This window comes from Dendropsophus ebraccatus, chromosome 4, assembly GCF_027789765.1.
Source record: "Dendropsophus ebraccatus isolate aDenEbr1 chromosome 4, aDenEbr1.pat, whole genome shotgun sequence".
In the NCBI taxonomy this organism is placed as follows: Eukaryota; Metazoa; Chordata; class Amphibia; order Anura; family Hylidae; genus Dendropsophus; species Dendropsophus ebraccatus.
Genome location: NC_091457.1, coordinates 101,073,024 through 101,096,349, shown reverse-complemented (window position 1 = coordinate 101,096,349; position 23,326 = coordinate 101,073,024). Strand labels below are relative to the sequence as shown.

Sequence of the window (23,326 nt, the reverse complement as noted above, 5' to 3'; positions counted from 1 at the left end):
GCTATACACACAGCCCAGATCACTACTGATGACACACCATCCATTGCTATATACACAGCCCAGGTCACTACTGATGGCACACCGTCCATTGCTGTACACACTATCCAGGCGACTACTATGGACACACTGGTTATCTCTGTATACACTATCCAGGCGACTACCATGGACACACTGGTTATCTCTGTATACACTGCCCAGGTCACTACTGATGACACACCATCCATTGCTATATACACAGCCCAGGTCACTACTGATGACACACCATCCATTGCTATACACACTATCCAGGCAACTACTATGGACACACTGGTTGTCTCTGTATACAGGTCCCAGGTCACTACTGATGACACACCATCCATTGCTATATACACAGCCCAGGTCACTACTGATGACACACCATCCATTGCTATATACACAGCCCAGGTCACTACTGATGACACACCATCCATTGCTGTACACACTATCCAGGCGACTACTATGGACACACTGGTTGTCTCTGTATACAGGTCCCAGGTCACTACTGATGGCACACCATCCATTGCTGTATACACTATCCAGGCAACTACTATGGACACCGGTTATCTCTGTATACACTATCCAGGCGACTACCATGGACACACTGGTTATCTCTGTATACAGGTCCCAAGTCACTACTGATGACACACCATCCATTGCTATATACACAGCCCAGGTCACTACTGATGACATACCATCCATTGCTGTATACACTATCCAGGCGCAAGGGCGGTCTTGGCATTTCTGGGGCCCCAAGCGAAGTTATGTCTGCCCCCCCCCCCCTCGACACGCGTTCCAAAACAATAGACTGCTGTGTGTTGCCTCCAGTAGTATATACCCCTTGTGCGCTACCGCCAGTAATATATACTCCTTGTGTGCTGCCCCCAATAGTATATACCCCTTGTGTCCTGCCCCCAGTAGTATATACCCCTTGTTTGCTTCCCCCAGTAGTATACAGACCCCTGTGTGGTCCCCCAGTTATATAAAGACCACCTGTGTGCCTCACAAGTAGTATATAGACCTCCAGTAGTATATATAGACCCCCTGTGTGCCCCACCAGTAGTATATAGACCCCTGTGTGCTCCCGCAGTAGTATATAGCCCCCCTGTGTGCTCCCCCATTTGGATATAGACCTCCTGTGTGCTCTCCAAGTTGTATATAGACCCCATTCTGCTGCCCCAAGTAGTATATAGACCCCCTGTGTGCTGCCCCCAGTAGTATATAGACCCCTCTGTGAAGCCCCAGTAGTCTATAGCCCCCCTGTGTGCCCCCCTGTTATATAGCCCCCCTGTGTGCTCCCCCCATTTATATAGACCCCCGCTGTGCACTCCCCCAGTTACACAGGCCCATGTGTGCTCTCCCACCCATATAGTATATAACACAATAAAACAAACACTTATACTCACCTGGGTCCGGGCGTCTCCTCTTCTCTTCACTCTTGTGGCCGCAGAAAGGGTTTTCCCTGCGATCACAAGAGGCCGCACTCCCCTTGTCCTGGCGCCGATGCTCCATTGATGTCACTGGAGCGCCGACACCACAAGGACACTGCTGCCACTTGTGACCGCAGGGAAAACCCTTCCTGCGGCCACAAGAGTGACTGACAGGAAGGGGGCCAATGTCTCCCGCCCTGTCAGTGCTGCTGCATGTAACTATGAGCGCTCATTACGAGTGCTCATAGTTACAGTTCAAATGGCAGCAGCGAGCGGGTGTAGCGGCCCTGTCCAGCGGTCTTGAACACAAGAGCGGGGCGTGGGGGCCCCCTTGGATGTTGGGGGCCCCAAGCGATCGCTTGGGGTGCTTGGTGCCAAAGACCGCCACTGTCCAGGCGACTACCATGAACACACTGGTTATCTCTGTATACAGGTCCCAGGTCACTACTGATGACACACCATCAATTGTTGTATATACTATCCAGGCGACTACCATGGACACACTGATTATCTCTGTATACACTGCCCAGGTCACTACTGATGACACACCATCCATTGCTGTATACACTATCCAAGCGACTACCATGGACACACTGGTTATCTCTGTATACAGGTCCCAGGTCACTACTGATGACACACCATCCATTGCTGTATACACTGCCCAGGAAACTCTGGATGAACAGCTGGATGGCTGAACACAATCAAGGATTCTACTTCCCTAGTGAATAGATTACTATTTGTCCCAATGTCTACAAAACAGATCCCCCACAATACAGATCACTTTCTGCAGTCAATCCCAGTAAGACTTCTGCTCATTGCTCCCTGGTGACCTGCTACTCATGCCTGGTAATGTAGTGGTAACATTGTTTAGGTAAACCAGACTGACAGTTGCCATGGTAATGTTCATGGGATGTGCAGCCATATCCTGAGGGCTGACCAATCACAGCACTGCATGTCAATGAGAGGCTGAGACATGGCTCAGCAACCTCATTGCTCCTAGCTCCTTATTCAGTATATTAGGCTGAGTTTGTGTACGTTACATATAACGGCAAGTGTATAGAACGCTACAGCATAATGTCACATTTGTATGTCAGGGAACAAGGCTGCCTCCGACTAGGTACAGGATGAGCTCTCTCACATTTGTTCTGACAATTCCAGCGAGGATAACACAGACTTTTCATTGCCATCTTCCTTGAATGATGGTGAGGAACCACCAGGAATGCAGCAGTGCCCTGGGCAGGGGATGCTTAAAGGGGTTGTCTGCGATTTTTCAATAAATTAGCATTGCATTGACTTCTGTGGGTGTTGTATAGTCTACATACACTTCTATTTTTTATTTAGAGTGCTTATTGTGTTCTCAGGCTTAGTCACATGACCACTCTGCCAGTATTTTTTTTTCTTTTTTACTTCCAATGATGTCACATTCCCTGTCTGTTTCCTGTTCCTGCTAGTAAAGTAAACTATGAGTCATTAGGTGGGTGGGGTTATGCATCTGCATTTCTTTAACCCCACCCATGTGTGAGGGGCTTAAATCTGAGTGCCTGTGCATTTTGTGGGCCACTCTTCTTCCAACCAGTGAATCAAGTATTGTTGTTTTATGTTGCGCAAATCATGGCAAAAACTACACAGACAGCTAGAAGCTGTGATGATGTCAAAAGCTTTGACCTTCGAGTCTTATCATGCTTGTGTCTTCATTCTAAGCCTTCATTGTATGTCACATTCTAAGCCTACATTCTATGTCAACATTATAAGCCTACATTCCACGTCAACATTCTAAGCCTACATTCTATGTCAGTATTCTAGGCCAACATCCTATGTCAACATTCTAAACCTACATTCTATGTCAACATTCTAAGCCAACATCCTATGTCAACATTCTAAACCTACATTCTATGTCAACATTCTAAGCCAACATTCTATGTCAACATTCTATGTCAACATTCTAAACCTACATTCTTTGTCAACATTCTAAGCCAACATCCTATGTCAACATTCTAAACCTACATTCTATGTCAACATTCTAAGCCAACATTCTATGTCAACATTCTAAACCTACATTCTATCTCAACATTCTAAGCCAACATCCTATGTCAACATTCTAAACCTACATTCTATGTCAACATTCTAAGCCAACATTCTATGTCAACATTCTAAACCAACATTCTATATCAACATTCTAAACCTACATTCTATGCCAACATTCTAAGCCTATACTTACTGTCAACATTCTAAACCTACATTCTATGTCAACATTCCAAAGCTACATTCTATGTCAACATTCTAAGCCTACATTCTATTTTAACAGCATTCTATAAAATTCCATAGCATGATTCTATGCCAGAATGTAGGCTTAGAATGTTGACATAGAAAGTAGGTTGAGAATGTTGGCTTAAAATGTTGGAATTGAATGCTGGTTTAGAATGTTGACATAACATTCTAAGCCTACATTCTATGTCAACATTCTAAATGTTATGTGGGCTGTTGGGGTAGTTTGTGTGCCAGGGCTGATTTTTTTTTTGTCCCAGTCCGGCCCTGATGTTATCTACTGGTTTTATATATGGCTGCAATGCTGTACAGCAGCCTTATTTACATCAGCCTCCTCTCATCACCACAAACAGAACAAGAAGCCCCAGCTTAGTTTTAGCCCCAGTAGTAAGAATGAAAACAGCAAGATTTTTAGGATACAAGTATCTTGAAATATAGATAGTAAAATTGAAACTTCAAATAATTCAAATATATATAATAATTAAGATATATATAACATAAAAAATATGTTTAAAATCAAAAGATTTATTTAACAAGAAGTCATTTTCTGATGACACATTTCCTTAAAGTGACACTGTCACCCCGATTCTGCATGAGGACTTCTCTACACAGCTGTTAAGCCTAAATTGTGCAGTTTTTTTTATACCTTACTGTATTATGGATTTCTTGGTGCTTGGTACAGTGAAAAATGCTTTTTATTGTTGGTGGTTTATGCCACCTGGGCTTCACGTCTGCAGCGCCAATTAGCCCCGCCCACATAGGCAGTGTAGGTCCCTCCATTCCATGACGTCATCGTCGTCTAGACCCTGCCCTCTCACCACCCATTGGAATGGACCAACCTAGAGGGGGTGGGGCCTAGACCTCTAGGCCAGCCCTTTCCAATAGCCATTGAGGTGGCGGGGCCTAGGCTGCAATGATGGGTGGGGCTAAGTAGCGCTGTGGAGGTGAAGCCCCACCCAGGTGCCACAAACCAGCAACAATAAAAAGCATTTTCCACTGGACCATGCACCAAGAAATCTTTAATACAGTAAGATACAAAAACTGCAAGTTCAGGGCCTATTTTTCAAATCTGACCTGTTTCTCTTAAGTAGTAATGACTCTGCGATGATTTTAACTATAGCAAGCAGTTATTCTGAGATTGTTTTTTGGTGACATATTCTTCATGTTCGTGGTAAACACAATATTTGTGCAAAAATTAGAAAAAAATTACCTTTCTTTATATTCAAAATTCTCTTTTTCTAACAAAGATAGTCATGCCACATGAACTAATTATTATAGCAACATCTACAACATGTCTCCTTTATGTTGACATCATTTGGTCAGTGTCCTTTTACTTTTTAAGATGTTAACCCCTTAAGGACCGGGCCTGAAATGGCCTTAAAGTGACACTGTCACCCCGTTTTTTCAATTTTCCATCATTAAACATTTGTAAAGGGTTAATTTTGGATTTTCCATACCTTATTTTATATATTGTGTAATGGTGCTACTTGGAGTAAAAAGTAATTTTTATCTCGTCCTAACTGCGCCACCTGGGCGGGGCTTGTCCTCCCAAGCGCCACTTATCTCCGCCCACTTTGCCATCGTAGACTCCGCCCCCATCGTGACGTCATATCTTGCTGCCGCTCTGCCGTTTCTCAAGTCGGGCCTCACAGCGGACACATTGCTCCCTGCATACTGCGCCTGCGTCAACTCAATCTGTGATGGAGGGCTGTCCCAGGAAGGCTGTGCCTTGCGCTCGCACAGCCTGCGATGCTGTGCGGCGCTGGCACAGAGGGGCACAGATGCTCCTCTCCTGACAGCCTATTGCAGGGACTGTGAGTGCGGCCGCAAAGCCTGTGAATCGGTGTGGTAGTGATGCGCAGGCGCAGTACGGCATTGAAGCTGCCCTGCTCCTGCGCCTGGCCCGTGGTGTCATCCGGCGAGGGGGCGATGTGGTCGGGCAGTGATGCTGCCCTGCTACTGATTGGCCGTCCCTCCCCCCGCACAGCTCGCGATATCACCTGGCGTGGGGCAGGGATGCTGGCCTACTCAGCTGTGCCTCCCCCTTCAAAGGCCCCGATATCACCTGGCGTGGGGCAGGCAGTCGGGCAGTGATGCTGCACTGCTCCTGTTTGGCTGTGCTGGCGCCCACTCAGCCCGCAGTGTCATCTGGCAGGGCGTCGGGCATTGAAGCAGCCCTGTTCCTACTTCTGTTGTGCGTGTGCCCTGCTGGATGACACTGCAGGCTGAGCGGGCGCCAGCACAGCCAAACAGGACCAGTGCAGCATCACTGCCCGACTGCCTGCCCCACGCCTGGTGACATCAGGAGCTATGCGGGGGGAGGGACGGCCAATCAGTAGCAGGGCAGCATCACTGCCGGACCACGTCGCCCCCTCGTCGGATGACACCACGGGCCGGACGCAGGAGCAGGGCAGCTTCAATGCCGTACTGCGCCTGCGCATCACTGCGGCCGCACTCACAGTCGCCGCAAAAGGCTATCAGGAGAGGAGCATCTATGCCCCACTGTGCCAGCGCCGCACAGCATCGTGGGCTGTGCAAGCGCAAGGCACAGCTTTCCTGGGACAGTCCTCCATCACAGATCGAGTGCACCTGCGCCAGCAATGAGGAGGATGCAGGGAGCAATGTGTCCGCTCTGAGGCCCGACTTGAGAAACGGCAGAGCGGCAGCAAGATATAACGTCACGATGGGGGCGGAGTCTACGATGGCAAAGTGGGCGGAGATAAGTGGCGCTTGGGAGGACAAGCCCTGCCCAGGTGGCACAGTTAGGACGAGATAAAAATTACTTTTTACCTCAAGTAGCACCATTACACAATATATAAAATAAGGTATGGAAAATCCAAAATTAACCCTTTACAAATGTTTAATGATATAAGATTGAAAAAATGGGGTGACAGTGTCACTATAAGGACCAGAGCAAATTTTATGAATATGACCTGTGTCACTTTATTCATTAATAACTTCGGGATGCTTTTACCTATCCGGCTGATTCTGAGATTGTTTTCTTGTGACATATTGTACTTCACATTTCTTGTAAATTGGAGTCGATACTTATAACGAATCTTTATGAAAAAAAAACAAAATAACGTGAAAAATTTTAAAAACATGCATTTTTCCAACTTTAAAACTTTTCTGCTTATACAGAAAATGGTTATACCACTTACATTATATATTAAATAAAATTAGCAACATGTCTACTTTATGTTGGCGGCATTTATTAAACTATATTTCATTTTTTTAGACAATAGAAAGCGTAAAACATTAGCAGCAAATTTCCAAATTTTCTGTAAAATTTCAAAATCAGATATTTTTAGGGACCTGTTCAGGTTTAAAGGACAAGTGTCATGAAAAACTTTTTCCCAGTAATTGAAGCACATTACAAAGTTATATAACTCTGTAATATGCTTCAATCACCTATCTGCCTCCCTTCCCTGCCTTTTCCCCCCTCCACCCCCCACCAGGAAGTGTCCTCACTCACACAGACCTGATTACTGTCGTCACCAAGCTCTTCTCTCAGCTCCTTCTCCTGTTACACCAGCCTCCCCCCTCCCCTGCCTTGTCAGGTGACAGCTTGCTCAGCTCCCATTGGCTGAACAACTGCAAGCCATCACTCTTCACATGTCATGCTTATCTTCCCTCCGACTGACTCCGGCAAATAGGCAGCCCCCCCCTCCCCCTCCCCTCATACCCTCTCTCCCCCCTCCCCTCATACCCTCTCTCCCCCTCCCCTCATACCCTCTCTCCTGCTGCCGTGGACTCAGTGAAGGAGTCATGTCACTAGAGAAGATAAGCTGAGCAAGCAGAATCACCTGACAAGGAGGGGAGGGGGAGGCTTGTGTAACAGGATCTAGAGCAGCCCTCCTGCTGATGACTCCTGCCTGGTGACGGTGACGACAGTAATCAGGTCTGTGTGAGTTAGGACACTTCCTGGTGGGGGGTGGAGGGGGGAAAAGACAGGGAAGGGAGGCAGATAGGTGATTGAAGCATATTACAGAGTTATATAACTTTGTAATGTGCTTCAATTACTGGGAAAAAGTTTTTCATGGCACTTGTCCTTTAGGCTATGTTCACACTACGTATATGTCTGGCCGCATATTTTCCGCGGCCGGACATATACGTATGAAACTCCGGCCGGGACTTTACGCAAGTTGCGGCCGGATACGTACGGACCGCAAACTTACGCCCGTAGTGTACTTACGCTTCCTGAGCGCTCTTCGTAGCGATCTGACAGCGGTCTTTTACTTGGAAATCTTCGCCTAGCCCCGGACACCCCACAGAACCTTTTGGATCGGCACAAAAAGCTTTCAAAATGAAGAAATCACCACTACGTACGGGACCGCATGTAACGCTACGGGCGTAAGTTACGGCATTTCCGTCCCGAAACAATGGTCTGGATCATTTTTTACGGCGCCGCATACGATCCGGGCGTAAGTTCGTACATAGCGTGAACTGTGCGGCTGTAGATCGTATACTTTACATTATACGCAAACTACGTAAGTTTCCGGCCGCTTATTCACGGAACGCGCTATGGCCGGAAACTTACGTAGTGTGAACCTAGCCTTAAAGTGTATTTGAGGGGACTGTATGTTAGAAAGCCCCACAAAGCACCCCATTTCAGAAACTGCACCCCCAAAACTCTGCAAAAGCACATCCAGAAAGTGTGTAAGAAATTTGAAAATTTTAATTTTCTGTGCAGAGATTTTATTGTAATCCAATATTTTTCATAATTATAAACCTATTACCAGAGAAATGCACCCCAATATTCATTGCCCCGTTTCTGCAGTTTATAGAAATACCCCATATGTGGCCCTATTGCGCTATTTGACGCAACCACAAGCCTCAGATATAAAGGAGCGCCTAGTGAATTTCAATGGCTCCGTTATATTTGGTCATTTCTGACTGTACCACTTCAGGTTGAGGGAGAGGCTCTGGGGTGCCAAAACCTAAAAAACACCCCTAAAGGGACACTATTTAGAAAACTACACCCCTCAAGGAATGTAACAAGGGGTGCGGTGAGCATCTGGACCCCACAGGTGCTTCACAGATTTTCCGAACAATATGGCGTGAAAAAAGACAAAATCATTTTTTACGTTGTTCTAGCCTTCAAATTTTTCATTTTCACAAAGGGATAAAAGGAAACAAAACCCACAAAACATGTAGCGCAGTTTCTCCCGAGTACGGAAATACCCCACATGTGGACATAAAGTGCCAAGCGGGCGCAGCACGAGCGTCCAAAGGGAAGGAGCGCCAATTGGCTTTTGGAAGCTGGATTTCACTGGAATTGATTTCAAGGGCCACGTCGCATTTACAGAGCCCTCGTGCTGCCAAAACACTGGAAACCCCCCACAAGTGACCCCATTCTGGAAACTACACCCCTCAAGGAATCTAACAAGGGGTGCAGTGAGCATATGGACCCCACTGGTGACGGGCACAAATGTGGAACAATGTGACGTGAAAGTGAAAATTTTCATTTTTTCACTTTCACAGCACAAATGTGGCCGTCATCAAGGGGTCCATATCCTCATTGCACCCCTTGTTGGATTCCCTGAGGGGTGCAGTTTCCAGAATGGGGTCACTTGTGGGGGGTTTCCACTGTCTTGGCAGCACGAGGGCTCTGTAAATGCGACATGGCGTTCATCATCCATTCTAGCCAAATCCAACCTCCAAAATCCAAATGGCGCTCCTTCCCTTCGGAGGCTTGCCCTGCACCCACATGGCGCTTTATGTCCACATGTGGGGTATTTATGGACTCGGGGGAATATGTTTTACACATTTTGTGTTTTTTTTTCTCTTTTAACCCCTTGTGAAAATGATAATTTCAAGGCTAGACCAACATTATAGTGTAAAAAATGTAATATTTCATTTTCACGCCACATTGTTCCACATTTGTGCCCGTCACCAGTGGGGTCCATATGCTCACTACACCCCTTGTTACATTCCCTGAGGGGTGTAGTTTCCATAATGGGGTCACTTGTGGGGGGTTTCAACTGTCTTGGGGCCTTTTAAATGCAACATGGCCCCTCGAAATCCATTCCAGCCAAATCCAGCCTCAAAAAACCAAATGGCGCTCCTTCCCTATGGAGGCTTACCCTGCACCCCCATGGCGCTTTATGTCCACATGTGGGGTATTTCCGTACTCAGGGGAAATTGTTTTACACATTTTGTGTGTTTTTTTTATCTTTTAGCCCTTGTGAAAATGAAAAAATCAAGACAAGATCAATGTTTTAGAGTAAAAATTTTAAAAAAAATTACACTAAATGTTGGTCTAGCCTTGATTTTTTTCCATTTCCACAAGGGGTTAAAAAAGAAAATAAACGCAAAGCGTGTAGGGTAATTTCCCTACGGAGTACGAAAATACCCCACATGTGGACATAATATGCCATATGGGCACAGGGCAAGCCACCAAAGGGACAGAGCGCCATTTAGAGGCTGGAATGGAGGATGGAGGCCATGTCGCAATTACAAAGCTCCTGTTCTGCCAAGACAGTAGAAACCCCCCACAAGTGACCCCATTCTGGAAATTACACCCCATAAGGAATCTAACAAGGGGTGCAGTGAGCATATGGACCCCACTGGTAACAGGCACATATGTAGAACATGTGCCGTGAAAATAAAAAATATTTTTTTTTTCATTTTCACGTCCTAATTGTGGCCGTCACCAGGGGGCCATATCCCCGTTGCCCCCCTTGTTAGATTCCTTATGGGGTGTAGTTTCCAGAATGGGGTCACTTGTGGGGGGTTTCTACTGTCCTGGCCACACAGAGGCTTTGTAATTGCATCATGGCATTCTCTAAAGGGAATGGCGGCCATACCTATTTAGCTGGGAAAAAAGGGACAATTCTAATTTATTTGGGGGTATTAGGCCAATTATTAGTTTATAAGGTTGAAAATGACAGGTGTCCATCAAATTCAACCTGTGTTGATCCAGAGGAAGGCAAAAAAAAACCTCGTAAGGCAGACGACAGTAGCCTCATCACAGGGGAAAAATTCCTTCCCGACCCCATAATGGCGATCAGAATAATCCCTGGATAAACGTGACCCCTGAAATAGGAATAAGGGACAGAATTTAGATAATGTAGAACTCCAATGACGTGTGGTACGCCTTGGAGCGATCCAGTATGCAGAGGCCGGGGGGATCAGGACAGGCGTCACACTGGAAAATGGTGTCCTTCCTGATCCCCCTGTTACGCCACACTCTGCACTTCTTCTGGGGTCTCCTGTTTTCCAGTGTGGGGGACGTCACCTGGAAAATGTTGTCCTGGTGCGATACGGGGTCCCTCATATCCAGAAGCGCTAAATATTAGGGCTTTATTACTGCTTCTGATATTTTCGGATCGTACCGCAAGCTACAGTAGCTCGGGCAGCGAGGGACCAGAAGAGGGGGGTGCTGGTATAAAAGTTATCCCCGTACAGGTGGTAACCTTTATCCAGCAGTGGGAAGATCAGTTCCTGAACGATCTTCCCACTAACTCGGAGGATGGGGGGGGGGCATCTGGGGGCTGGATTCGGGTGTCCCTTCCTTCATACACTCTAAGGCTAGGTTCACACTATGTAACTGTGCGGCTGTATTTTTTATGCGGCTGTAAATGTGCGGATGAAACTACGGCCGTGGGAAAAAATAGACATGCGGCTCAAAACATACGGTCATTTACTTGGAAATCTGGTTCAACTAAAAATAACAAATAAAATCTTAAGAAAGTGATGCAAACACCTCTGGATGCATCTGGGAAAGCAGGGAAACAGTTTACATGAATTGCTATTACCGGGGTTTGCGATCCTCTGCACTAATGCCGATGTCTCTCATGGTTAATCTATTAAAATAATAAAACACATTTTCGTTGTAATAAAGTCCCTTTCGTTGTTCAATAATTAAATTTAAACTAATCCATCATTTTGCAATTAAATATATTGTTAAAATAAATATATATATAAATAAATGTAAATTTATATATATATTTATTTTTTGACAGTATATTTAATTGCAAAATGATGGATTCGTTAGAATTAAATTATTGAACAACGAAACTGAATTTATTTCATCGAAAATGTGTTTTATTAATTAAATATTAATTAGTACAGGAAGCTCCATAAGTCGTTAATTCATATTGCCGGCAAAAGAGCATTCTGTACTAATCATCACTTTACTTTAATGAAAACATCAAATGTTTCTTCTAATTATGTTATGACAATAGCATTATTAGAAGAAACATTTAGAATTATATGTGCGCTCAGCTGATTGGCTGATCGGCTGAGCGCACATATAATTAGCGGGTCCGCAGCACAGTGACTTCATTGTGCTGCGGACCAGCGAAGAGGACACATCGGGGTGAGTATAGAGCTCTCCCCACCCCCTCCCCAGCACTGCACCCCTCCCAGCAAGGAAGGGGGGGTCAGTTAACCCCTTCCTTGCTGGGATGGGTGCAGTCTGACATCAGTCTGGCCCCCAAGGGGTACTGTAAGGAGCACAACACCGCTCACAATGATGGGTGTTGTGCTCCTGTTTGTGTGTTTTTTGTGTGTTTCTCCCTTTTTGTTTTTCAGATATCGGTATCCTGGGGATTACGTCGGATTCCGTGGACTACGTCGATGACCAGCGTTTTTTTTGTTTTTGTTTTTTTTTTCATAAAATGGTCAATGAGGGGTGTGGGGGTGTTTTTATTTGAATAAAAAAATTTTTTAACTTGTGTCTTGTCTTTATTTCTTTACTTTATAGACTTAGTAGTGGAAGCCGTCTAATAGACGGAATCCATTACTAAGTTGGGGCCTAGTGTTAGCCGGTATAAAATGGCTAACACTAACCCCCTATTATTACCCCAGTACCCAATGCCACCAGGGGTACTGGGAAGAGCCGGGTGCCAGTGGTCCCGGAGCGTCAAAATTGACGCTCCTGGACCGGGCGGCAGCAGGCTGGTAAGATTTAGGCTGGGGAGGGCCTAAACCAATGGCTCTTCCCACCCTGGTGTTACCAGGCTGCTGTCGTTTGGTTTTTAACCCGGCTGGTTATAAAAATAGGGGGGACCCTATGCGTTTTTTTTTAATTATTTATTTATTTAAAAAAAAAAACCGCATAGGGTCCCCCCTATTTTTATAACCAGCCGGGTTAAAAACCAAACGACAGCAGCCTGGTAACACCAGGGTGGGAAGAGCCATTGGTTTAGGCCCTCCCCAGCCTAAATCTTACCAGCCTGCTGCCGCCCGGTCCAGGAGCGCCAATTTTGACGCTCGGAGACCACTGGCACACGGCTCTTCCCAGTACCCCTGGTGGCATTGGGTACTGGGGTAATAATAGGGGGTTAGTGTTAGCCATTTTATACCGGCTAACACTAGGCCCCAACTTAGTAATGGATTCCGTCTATTAGACGGCTTCCACTACTAAGTCTATAAAGTAAAGAAATAAAGACAAGACACAAGTTAAAAAAAATTTTTATTCAAATAAAAACACCCCCACACCCCTCATTGACCATTCTATTAAAAAACAAAACAAAAAAAAACGCTGGTCATCGACGTAGTCCACGGAATCCGACGTAATCCCCAGGATACCGATATCTGAAAAACAAAAAGGGAGAAACACACAAAAAACACACAAACAGGAGCACAACACCCATCATTGTGAGCGGTGATGTGCTCCTTACAGTATGAAGCATCTTTACAGATCGCTGCTTACAGTCTGGCCCCCAAGGGGTTAAGGGAGGATGTATTGCATCCCCCTTAACCCCTTGGGGGCCAGACTGATGTCAGACTGCACCCATCCCAGCAAGGAAGGGGTTAACTGACCCCCCCTTCCTTGCTGGGAGGGGTGCAGTGCTGGGGAGGGGGTGGGGAGAGCTCTATACTCACCCCGATGTGTCCTCTTCGCTGGTCCGCAGCACAATGAAGTCACTGTACTGCGGACCGGCTCTTTATATGTGCGCTCAGCCGATCAGCCAATCAGCTGAGCGCACATATAATTCTAAATGTTTCTTCTAATAATGCTATTGTGATAACATAATTAGAAGAAACATTTGATGTTTTCATTTAAGTAAAGTGATGATTAGTACAGAATGCTCTTTTGCCGGCAATATGAATTAACGGCTTATGGAGCTTCCTGTACTAATTAATATTTAATTAATAAAACACATTTTCGATTAAATAAATTCAGTTTCGTTGTTCAATAATTTAATTCTAACGAATCCATCATTGTGCAATTAAATATACTGTCAAAAAATAAATATATATATAAATATACATTTATTTATATATATATTTATTTTAACAGTATATTTAATTGCAAAATGATGGATTCGTTAGAATTAAATTATTGAACAACGAAAGGGACTTTATTACAAAGAAAATGTGTTTTATTAATTTAATATATTAACTATTAGAGGCATCGGCATTCGGCATCATTGCCGGCTATTTTTGAAGTACTCCGTACGGACCGCCTGTCAATCCACGGCCGCGTTTCCAGCCGCAAACAATGGTCTTGTTCATTTTTTACGAGTCCATTTACGATCGGGCCATAGATTAATACATAGTGTGCACTGTGCAGCCGTATATCCTATACTTTCCAGCGTACGCATGAACCACCAAACCGCCGCACAATTACAGCCGCAAATACAGCCGCACACTTACATAGTCTGAACCTGGCCTCAGGGTACGTGCACACTGCGGAATGGAGAAGGATAATCCTTTGTGCATTCCGCAGCTGGCACCCACCGGCAGACTGATTCCATTCTATGCACGGGCAGATTCCGCTCTCCGTCCAATGTGTTCATTCTTTGGACGGACGACGGAATCCGCCCATGCATAGGATGGAGTCTATGACATGGGTGGAGACACACGCCTGCATCAGTCCGCCGGTGGGTGCCAGCTGCAGTGTGCATGTACCCTAAATCTGTAAGTGTACCCTGAGGTACTCTCACAGAGTTTGTAGAATTTCACGCCATACCGTCATCTCTTATTGGGACGGTACTGGCGGAAAAGACGTGTCTGGGGGGCAGCGTACGCTACGCTACCCCCAGACACGTCACTGGATGATGAGGATGATGAGGATGAATGGAGGAAAGAAGGATCCCCCCATCCTCACTGGCTGTTTCGGTGTCAGAGGCAATAATAACCTATGCGTCCGACACACGAAAACACCCTGGGGGCCATCTTTATATGGGGATTGGTATATGGGGTATGTAAATGTGTAGTGGTGTAGTGTAAAACTTTATTCCGTGTAGTGTAATGGTGTTTTTTACATGTTTTTTTTAACATTAAGTATAAAAAAAACTTGCGCCAAGAAAGGAGTTGCCGATAAATGCCGCACTTCTGTGCGGCACATATCAGCAGACCGTGGCTGTAGGATATAGGAAAAAAATACCCTACGCCAAAAAGGAGGAGTTGCTGATCAGCGGCGCACTTACGGGTGATGCTGATCAGCACTCAGCGGCGATAGGGTGCGGAAAATTAAAAAAAAAAAATTGGAAAAAAAAACAAAAAAACTTTCTTCAACCCTATAGCTACTGATATGTGTATTATATACACTTATCAGCCGCTAGGGGGCAGTAGAACGCAAATTCCGAAAAAAGCCGAAGTTTGATGACGCTGGAGCCGATGATTGCCGATGGGGACCGCCGGAAAAAGACGAAGACGCCGACGAGGACGCGATCGGAACCCGGAAGACGCGATCGGGACGCTGGATCAGGTGAGCATGGGTCAATACCTGCTCTGGACACCTCAGCTACCTAGCTGAGGTGTCCATAGCAGTTATTTAACCCTTTCATGGGGTACTTACATCGCCGTGATCGGCCGACCGATCACGGCCGGCCGATCAGGACGTGGCACCGTGGCCCCCATTACTTTTAACAGTAATGGCGATCGGTGCCGTTCACGGACAGCACCGACCGCCATTGCTTTCCGGGCCATCGGGTCACCGATGACCCGGAAAGCTGCAGATAGCCACCATTGGCTGATCTGAATTGATCAGCCAATAGCGACGATCGTCAGCACGGGAGGGGTTAATCATCCCCCGTGCTGACAAGCAGGGATGGCCTGCTATACATTATAGCAGGCCATCTTCCCCGATCGCGGGTGTAAATGTACGCCCGTTTGCGTTAAGGCACGGGCTTTGGGGGCGTACACTTACGCCCGCGGTCGTTAAGGGGTTAAAGGACTTCAAAAATTTTCAGCGAATTTTAAAGTGGATTTGTGGAGCCTGTATGTTAATTATCCCGATAAATCCCTCCACTGTAAAAACTGCACCCCTCAAAGTATTCAAAGTAACATTTCATAAGTTTATTAACCCTTTAGGTGTTTTGCAGAAAGTTAGAGGGGAAATTTAAAAAATAAATTTTTCTGGCAGATATTCCATTTGAATCCATTTCATCTTAAACAGCAAATACTAACTAAGAAATGAAACTAAATATGTATTCCTCTTATTTCAATGTTTCTAGAAATCCCTCATATGTGGCTGCAGTGTGTCATCTGACTCAACCACAAATCTCAGACATGACACAGGCCTGTTAACTTTTGGGGCCTTTTTTATTTTAGGTTTTTAATAGCCATTATACAAAGTCACAGAGGCCTTGGGATGTCAAAATATTTTAACAAGACAAGTTGATGTTTCCATCTGTACCATTCTGGGGACATGTAACACCCAGATCATTTTTTATTTATTTATTTTTAGGTGGTACTAATTAAAAAAAAAAATAGCAGCTGTTTTTATTTTATTTTTTTTACGCCATTTACTATACATTACATATTACATGTTATCTTCATTGGTCAGGTTGGTACGATAACATTGATTTCCATTTTATATAGTGTTTGTTAGGCTATGTTCAAGCAACGCCAAAAATAGACCAAAGGCGGACGCTTTTGCAATTTAAAATAATGTCAGTTTTTACCGCGATTTAACTGACTGCAATGGCAATGCATTGAAGTAAATGGAAAGACGGACGTCCAATGCACACAATCTATTTAATAACGGACGTTTTTACTGCGGCCGTCATTGAACTAAGGGGAGGGCAGATAGCTAAATGACCTCCGTTATTTTAGACTCAAAATAACGGACGTAATTTTAAACGGAGCTGAAAAAACGTTGTGTGAACATAGCCTTATAGTGAATGAGACTTATACTATAAAAACTGTGTCTCACCATATTGTAAAAGCTGTAATATTAAAATTTTTTCGACAATGAAGTTATGTGTGGGCGTATAACACCAGCCTTTCTGTGACCTGGCTGTGTCACAGAACGACCGGTGTCAGTGAAGATCATCCCGATATCTTCATTTGTGCTGAATTGGGATGCAGGTGCATCCTTATGTGTCTGCATCCTAATTCACCATTGCCGACAATGGAGAGTACGTCCGTGCGTCTGGAACAGCACTTTCCATTGTGTGAGCTGTCAGTGTTGTGCAGTCGCTATTCAATGAATAGCAGCTGCACAAAACTGACATTTCAGTTTTCCGTGTGGCCACTAGGGATCCCGGCCGGAGTGTATACTATGGGGGAGATTTATCAATCATGGTGTAAAGTGAAACTGGCCCAGTTGCCCCTAGCAACCAATCAGATTTCACCTTTCATTCCTCAGACTCTTTGAGAAATGAAAGGTGAAATCTGATTGGTTGCTAGGGGCAACTGAGCCAGTTTCACTTGACACCACGTTTGATAAATCTCCCCCTATGTGTATACACTCCGTCCGGGATTACCTCTAACTGCAGTGCAGGTAAACTGTGTATTAATCACATCCGTTGTTGCATATCGGCAACAACGGCCGTGATTAATACACAACTTATGTTGTGTGAACATGGCCTCAGCTGGTGTTTTTAGCAGTACACCTTTTGGGTACATGTGACATTTTAATAACTGTTTTCTATAATGTTTTTACGAGACGGGATTAACAAAAATTTTTGCTTAGTTTTTGGCGTTTATTGGACGGAATAATTAATGTAACAGTTTATAGATGGGGTCATTATGGACGCGGCGATATCAAACATGTGTATTTTAGTAATGGGGATCATTTATAATGGGAATTTATTTATATTTATTAAATTATTCATTTATTTAATTTATTTATTTATTGTGTTTTTTTTACTTATTTTACACACACACACACACACACACACACACACACGTACGTTACATTACAGCACAGATCGATCTGTGCTGTAATGCATTATAACTGTATGAGCTGTCAGTGTTAGGGCCAGATCACCACGAGGAATCAGTGCTGAAGTTAATATCATGTCATCTCTTCTGGCGGATTCCGCTGGCGGAATCCCATTGAAATAAACTGAGCAGTGAGTTTCTGCTTTGAAAATTTTCAGCATGAAATAGTCGCAGAAATTCAGCGGGGAATTGGAAAAGATGAATGAAGATGATCAAATGAAAAATAAATTTGGGCAGAATTGGAACACTATCCTCGCAAATTCAGTTCGGAATTCCGTGAGAAACTTTCTGCCGGGAACACTTTCCTAGCTGATTTAGTGCTGATTCCTCAGTGTCAATGGGCCCTTACACTGAAAGCTCATACAGTACTTATGATCAGGCCCCTGCCACAGTGATCGTTAGACAAAGTAGCGCTGAGCTCTTGGGGCGCCCATGGCCCCCCAAAAAGACTTAAACTTTAAGTTGTGTTTTGTCTCCTGGCTACAGTTCTGCCATGATTTGCAAAATAACCCTGCTTTCTTACCCCAATTTGCACAAATCGGTGCATCATGACATTATCTATCCTGTACTATCAACACTACGCTAGTGCTGCCATAGTTGGGGGGGCCCAGGCTTGGTGAACAGCCCGGGGCCTATGGGAAAGTTAATCTGCCCCTGGTTAGACAGCATAGCAACCTAGACACACTGGGCAGCGTCTGGGTTGCTGTGGTTACCCTCGGAGGGGGTACCTATAGGGGGGAAGGTGGAGGGAGCGGATCTCCCTCCAGATACCCCATAGATGCTGTTTTCCTGGTTATTCTTTCGTATTGTGATTTGTGGCATTTATGTTACTGCTAGTTACGAACTTGGACCTTTTGCCCAGTTGGCGTCTGCCTCCTAGGGCATCATGTTTAGTAGGTAGGGATAGTGGCCTGGGATCAGTTAGGGCTCACTGCTCTCCTACGGACATTACACTATGTTTAGGAGAAGCTATGTTTTAGTGGGAAGCTGGATGCGAAAGTATCCATCACATCTAACTTCCTCTTCTATGCTGCCCTGATCACACGGATCAGTGCTGGGCAGGAGAAAGTAGAGTAAATATCATTTATCTAGTACTTTTAACATGTTGCTCACACATGTCAAAAGTTTATATCACAATAGGTATCAGCCCTGACTATGTCTCTATAGAACGAATTAATTGGATCTTGTGGCCAGACAAGGAGTGGAGCGTGCTACTACATGCTTCGCCCGCTTACAACTAGCAATGGCAGCAAGACCCGAAGTGATCTAAACTTTTCTGGTCAACGTCAAACAAGCAAAATGTGGGCACCACACTATATAATATATAGCTATGCATATAAACTACACAATCCTACTCACAAGACCATGGCAGCGTTAGAACACTTAAATGCATAAATTAATACCCCGAGTGTGTCCAATATGGGATGCACTAACAACTGACCCCTAAACACCGCATAAATGAAAAGTAATGAAAAAATAAGTACAATGCTGGAAAAAATTGTGTTAATAATATCACCCCACCCCACCCCAAAAAAAGTGAAAAAGAAAATACAATGAAAAAAGTCCAATGTCTGAAGGATAAAGAGGGGGTCAGGTAGGAGAAGCACCCAACGTGTTCCACCGTCAACGCAGCTTCATCAGGAGTAATTTCCGGGCAACATATTAAAAGTTAAGCGACAGTACCGCTTTAACTGCTTGTCACACAAATAAAACACTAAACTAAACTAGATCTAGGTTTTATGCATATTGTGTATGTACGGTATCCTATTGTAGACAAGTCATTACACGCACATATATCTGCAGATGCATACTGGACCTCTCAACAATGCCCGATACACTTGTCTGCCAACACCTGTCTGTTAAGACCTGTCGGTAGACTTGGTCACTAATCAGTATTATCTTGCATTTTGTGTGCTTATTTGAAAAAATATGTACAAATTTGTTTTCAAAAGTGTTTATTTTTTCCTCGTCTTTCTTTATGCTTCCACCGCTCTCTAATTTCACACAATGCCCCCTAATTGTACCTACGATTACTACCACCCCCTGAATCACATAAAAATGTGTCTGATTTCCTTCCCAGATTGGAACCAATCACAGCTCAGCTTTTATTTCTCAAAATGAGCTGTAATTGGTTACTATCTAAAGGCCCTATTCCACCAACAGATCTGACGACAGATTATCTGCCAAAGATTTGAAGCCAAACCCAGGAGTGGATTTGAAAAGAGGAGAAATTCAGTCTTTCCTTTATGACCTGTTCTCTGTTTATAGTCTGTTCCTGGGTTTGGCTTCAAATCTTTGGCAGATAATCTGTCGTCAGATCTGTTGGTGGAATAGGGCCTTAAGGCAAAAATCACACACCTTTGGCTGGAATTGCACATATGCATTTGGACTGCAATCCGAACACCATGGAAACACCCCCCACTTTTCTCCACAGTATCCCGCTTTGTTGATGAAAATCTAGGCAACACTGTGCACCTACTGGGGGAAAGCTGGTGGCGTGCTTTCCGCAGAATTCAAATTTGAAGACCATATGTGATAACACAGTTCTCAAACAGATAAATCTTAGCTACTGTGCAAAAGCAGGCACAGCAGGTGCAGCAGGTGCAGGTGTGGACATGCAACATCTGTACTCAGCAGGTGAAGCACAAGTGGTGTACAGTATGTGACTACAATCATGCACCAGGTGCTGCTTTGCATAGTGCAGCAGTCTTGTATGGAAATGCAGACATGCAACAGGCACAGATACAGTATATAGAAAATAAACCTAGTCTGCTCCTGCACTGTTACCCTCACTAACAGGGATGAACCAGGACATTCTGCTGCCTGATGCAAATTGTGAAACGCATTCCTCCCTGACAACCATCCTCAGCAAATAGAAAACTCATTCTGTAAATTTAGGGCCATGGACATATTGGGAAATAAATAAAGAGGATTCTAAATCCAGCACATATAGAAGTCACTAAGTCTCTCCTGAAACTGTACTGATTCATTGGGATCCCAACACATGCAATAAGAGGGCAGTACGTTGGCACACAAAATGTAGACAGGTCTGTACTGCACTCATGAAGCCCCCATGCACTCACCCGCTATATCTGTGAGGTTATATTTGGCAACAATTTTCCTTCCTTTCACCATTTCCCCAAACTGCTGATGGATCTATCTATGTTAATGTTCATAGTATTTGCATAACTAGGAAAAAGCATCCCTTGAGAAAGCAAGCTGTAGGGGCCCCCTTAATACCACATCACACAGCACAGGGGATGCTACAGCTATCCAAGAAGAGAGAGCATTGGTAAGAGAGGATTTACTGCCAAAAGCTGAGGACATTTCACTGGTGGCATCATGGCATGTGAGTGATTAGTGAGACACATGTGGGGAAACTTAAAAAAAAAGTAATTCCCCCGAGTAATGATGGGGAAGGGGGGAGTTATCAAGCAGTCTTATGGTAAAATTGTCCTTTGTTGCTAATAGCAACCAATCACAGCTCAGCGTTTACATATTAATGGGCTCTGGTAAAATGATAGCTAGACTGTGATTGGTTGCTACGGGCAACATTTCTGTTATAAAGCTCCTTTCAGACAGATGCTATATGCGTCCATCTGCGGCTGCAAACCAATGAAGATCAGTGAGATCTGATTGGCCCCTTTCAAATACGTTACCTAGCTGCACTCCCACTTGCTTCTTAGGTTCCCAACTCTATTTTCTAATGTAAACTTTTTTTTTATTTCCCTTTTTGTACCCTATTACGGGGGCTGCCATCTTGCCTGAGCTGTTTGAAACAAATTAGTTTAATTACAGTATAGCCCAGTAGGCCCCCTGCCTCCAAACTGCCGATACCATTGCAATGTTGTGGTCAATCCATGTCCGGTCCCAGGTCCAAATATCTCCTGGTGCCATCCTTTTTTGCCAGTGCTTTGGGGGTTTGGACGTGACTACAGATTAGCTTTAAAAATAAAGCAGATTCTAACAACCTATGTTCTTGTGCTACAGGACCCTGTAGTGGGACACTAACGTAGTAAAGTACAGCACCACCACCGTATGCCGAAGTATAAGTACATATTAAAGAGTAAAGTATGCATTAGGGCCCGTTAATACTAAGCAAAAGTGGAGGGGCCCCAGACATCCCACTGAACAGGCAGAATTTCAAGCGGCGTCTGCAGCACAGGCTCCACTTGAAATTCCGCCACTTTTCCTCAATGTGAACAGGCCCTTAAAGGGAATGTGTCATCAGAAAATGATCTATTGTTAAAATTATGCTTTTACTTTAAACATGTTTTTAAGAATTTTTGGCATTTTTTGCCCCAAATTTTCCATTTTACTATGTATATTATGTTTATCCATGCTGTCAGTTTCAATGGATGCACAAACGATAAATGGATCGTTCGTGCATCCCGGCCATCCAATTTCTCGTAAAAAGCACTGCAAATGAGCACCGATCTCACTGACTGGCGCTTGTTTGCTGTGGCCCGTAGGCAAGAAATCTCCACAAGTAAAAGGATTCTTTCACAAGATCAAATTTCATCATATCAGTTTTCATGACTGCTCTCGAGGATACCTTCAAAGTTCTCAGAATTTTCCAAACTGGCCGACCTTCCTGTCTTACAGTGATGGTGGACTGTCATTTATTTTTACTAAGTTGAGCAGTTTTTGCCATAAAGTTGATTAGAACAGTAGTTGAATAGGGCTCAACACTGTATGGAAATATGTACCAATTCTTCCTCTGTACCACACAACTGATGGTCTTGAAGACTTTATCCAGAAGTCTTGAAGCCCAGATTTATCAACCTATCACAACTCAGATTTCATTTTACCAGAGCTCATTAGGATATAAAACACGAGCTGTGATTGGTTGCTCTAAGAAAACCAGATAGTGTGGGTTTCAGGCAGCATGATAAGTCAGGGCTACATTGTGCATGCAAAGAGACTGGCCACCACTGAGGGAAGCTGTATTTCTCCAGGCCTCACTAATGACAGCATGATGCAGAAGGCAGCAGCAAGGAGAATGGACAGACTAATGCTGCAGTTCACTGGCACATAAATGTGATGCCCTGATATTGGCAGTGCCTTCTATTAATATCTCTAGTGCATCAGTTTCCTGCAGATCTGAATAATCTTCAAGGAAATCCTGTCAGAGAACCAAACACTACTGCTATTCAACTAAGCAACTAAGAGCTGGTCAGGAGACTGTAAAGATGGTGATGTGATCAAGAGGTCATGTAAAGGACAGTAACATACAGGCAGCAGTACCATATGGAGAAGGGATGTGTAATATACAATAATGTATAGAGATGCTGTGCAAGACATATAGAGAGATGATGTGACAGACGGTAACAGACAACAGAGAGAAAATTACATTTATTTTCTCCTTAATGAAGAGCTTTAAATAATATATCCCTTTAAGTCATGCCATCATCATATGCATTCTCTCTATTGCTCCATCGCTATTCCTATCAGTGACAGTATAACTCCCACTTTCATGATCTCAGGAG

The 23,326-nt window shown here is 44.4% G+C and overlaps 1 protein-coding gene across 14 annotated transcripts in view; it reads right to left on the bottom strand.

The window, feature by feature from the left end:
• Positions 1-23,326, bottom strand: part of ATP2B2 (ATPase plasma membrane Ca2+ transporting 2) — a 192,472-nt gene that overhangs the window by 96,822 nt on the left and 72,324 nt on the right. For 12 of the 14 annotated variants that reach the window (XR_011362613.1, XM_069966472.1, XM_069966479.1 and 9 more), the window contains exon 3: positions 6,685-6,769. The exons of the other annotated variants lie outside the window; for them this stretch is intronic. The gene's annotated coding sequence lies outside the window, so the exon portion shown is untranslated. The remainder of the gene's footprint in view (positions 1-6,684; positions 6,770-23,326) is intronic. 14 annotated transcript variants of the gene reach the window in all.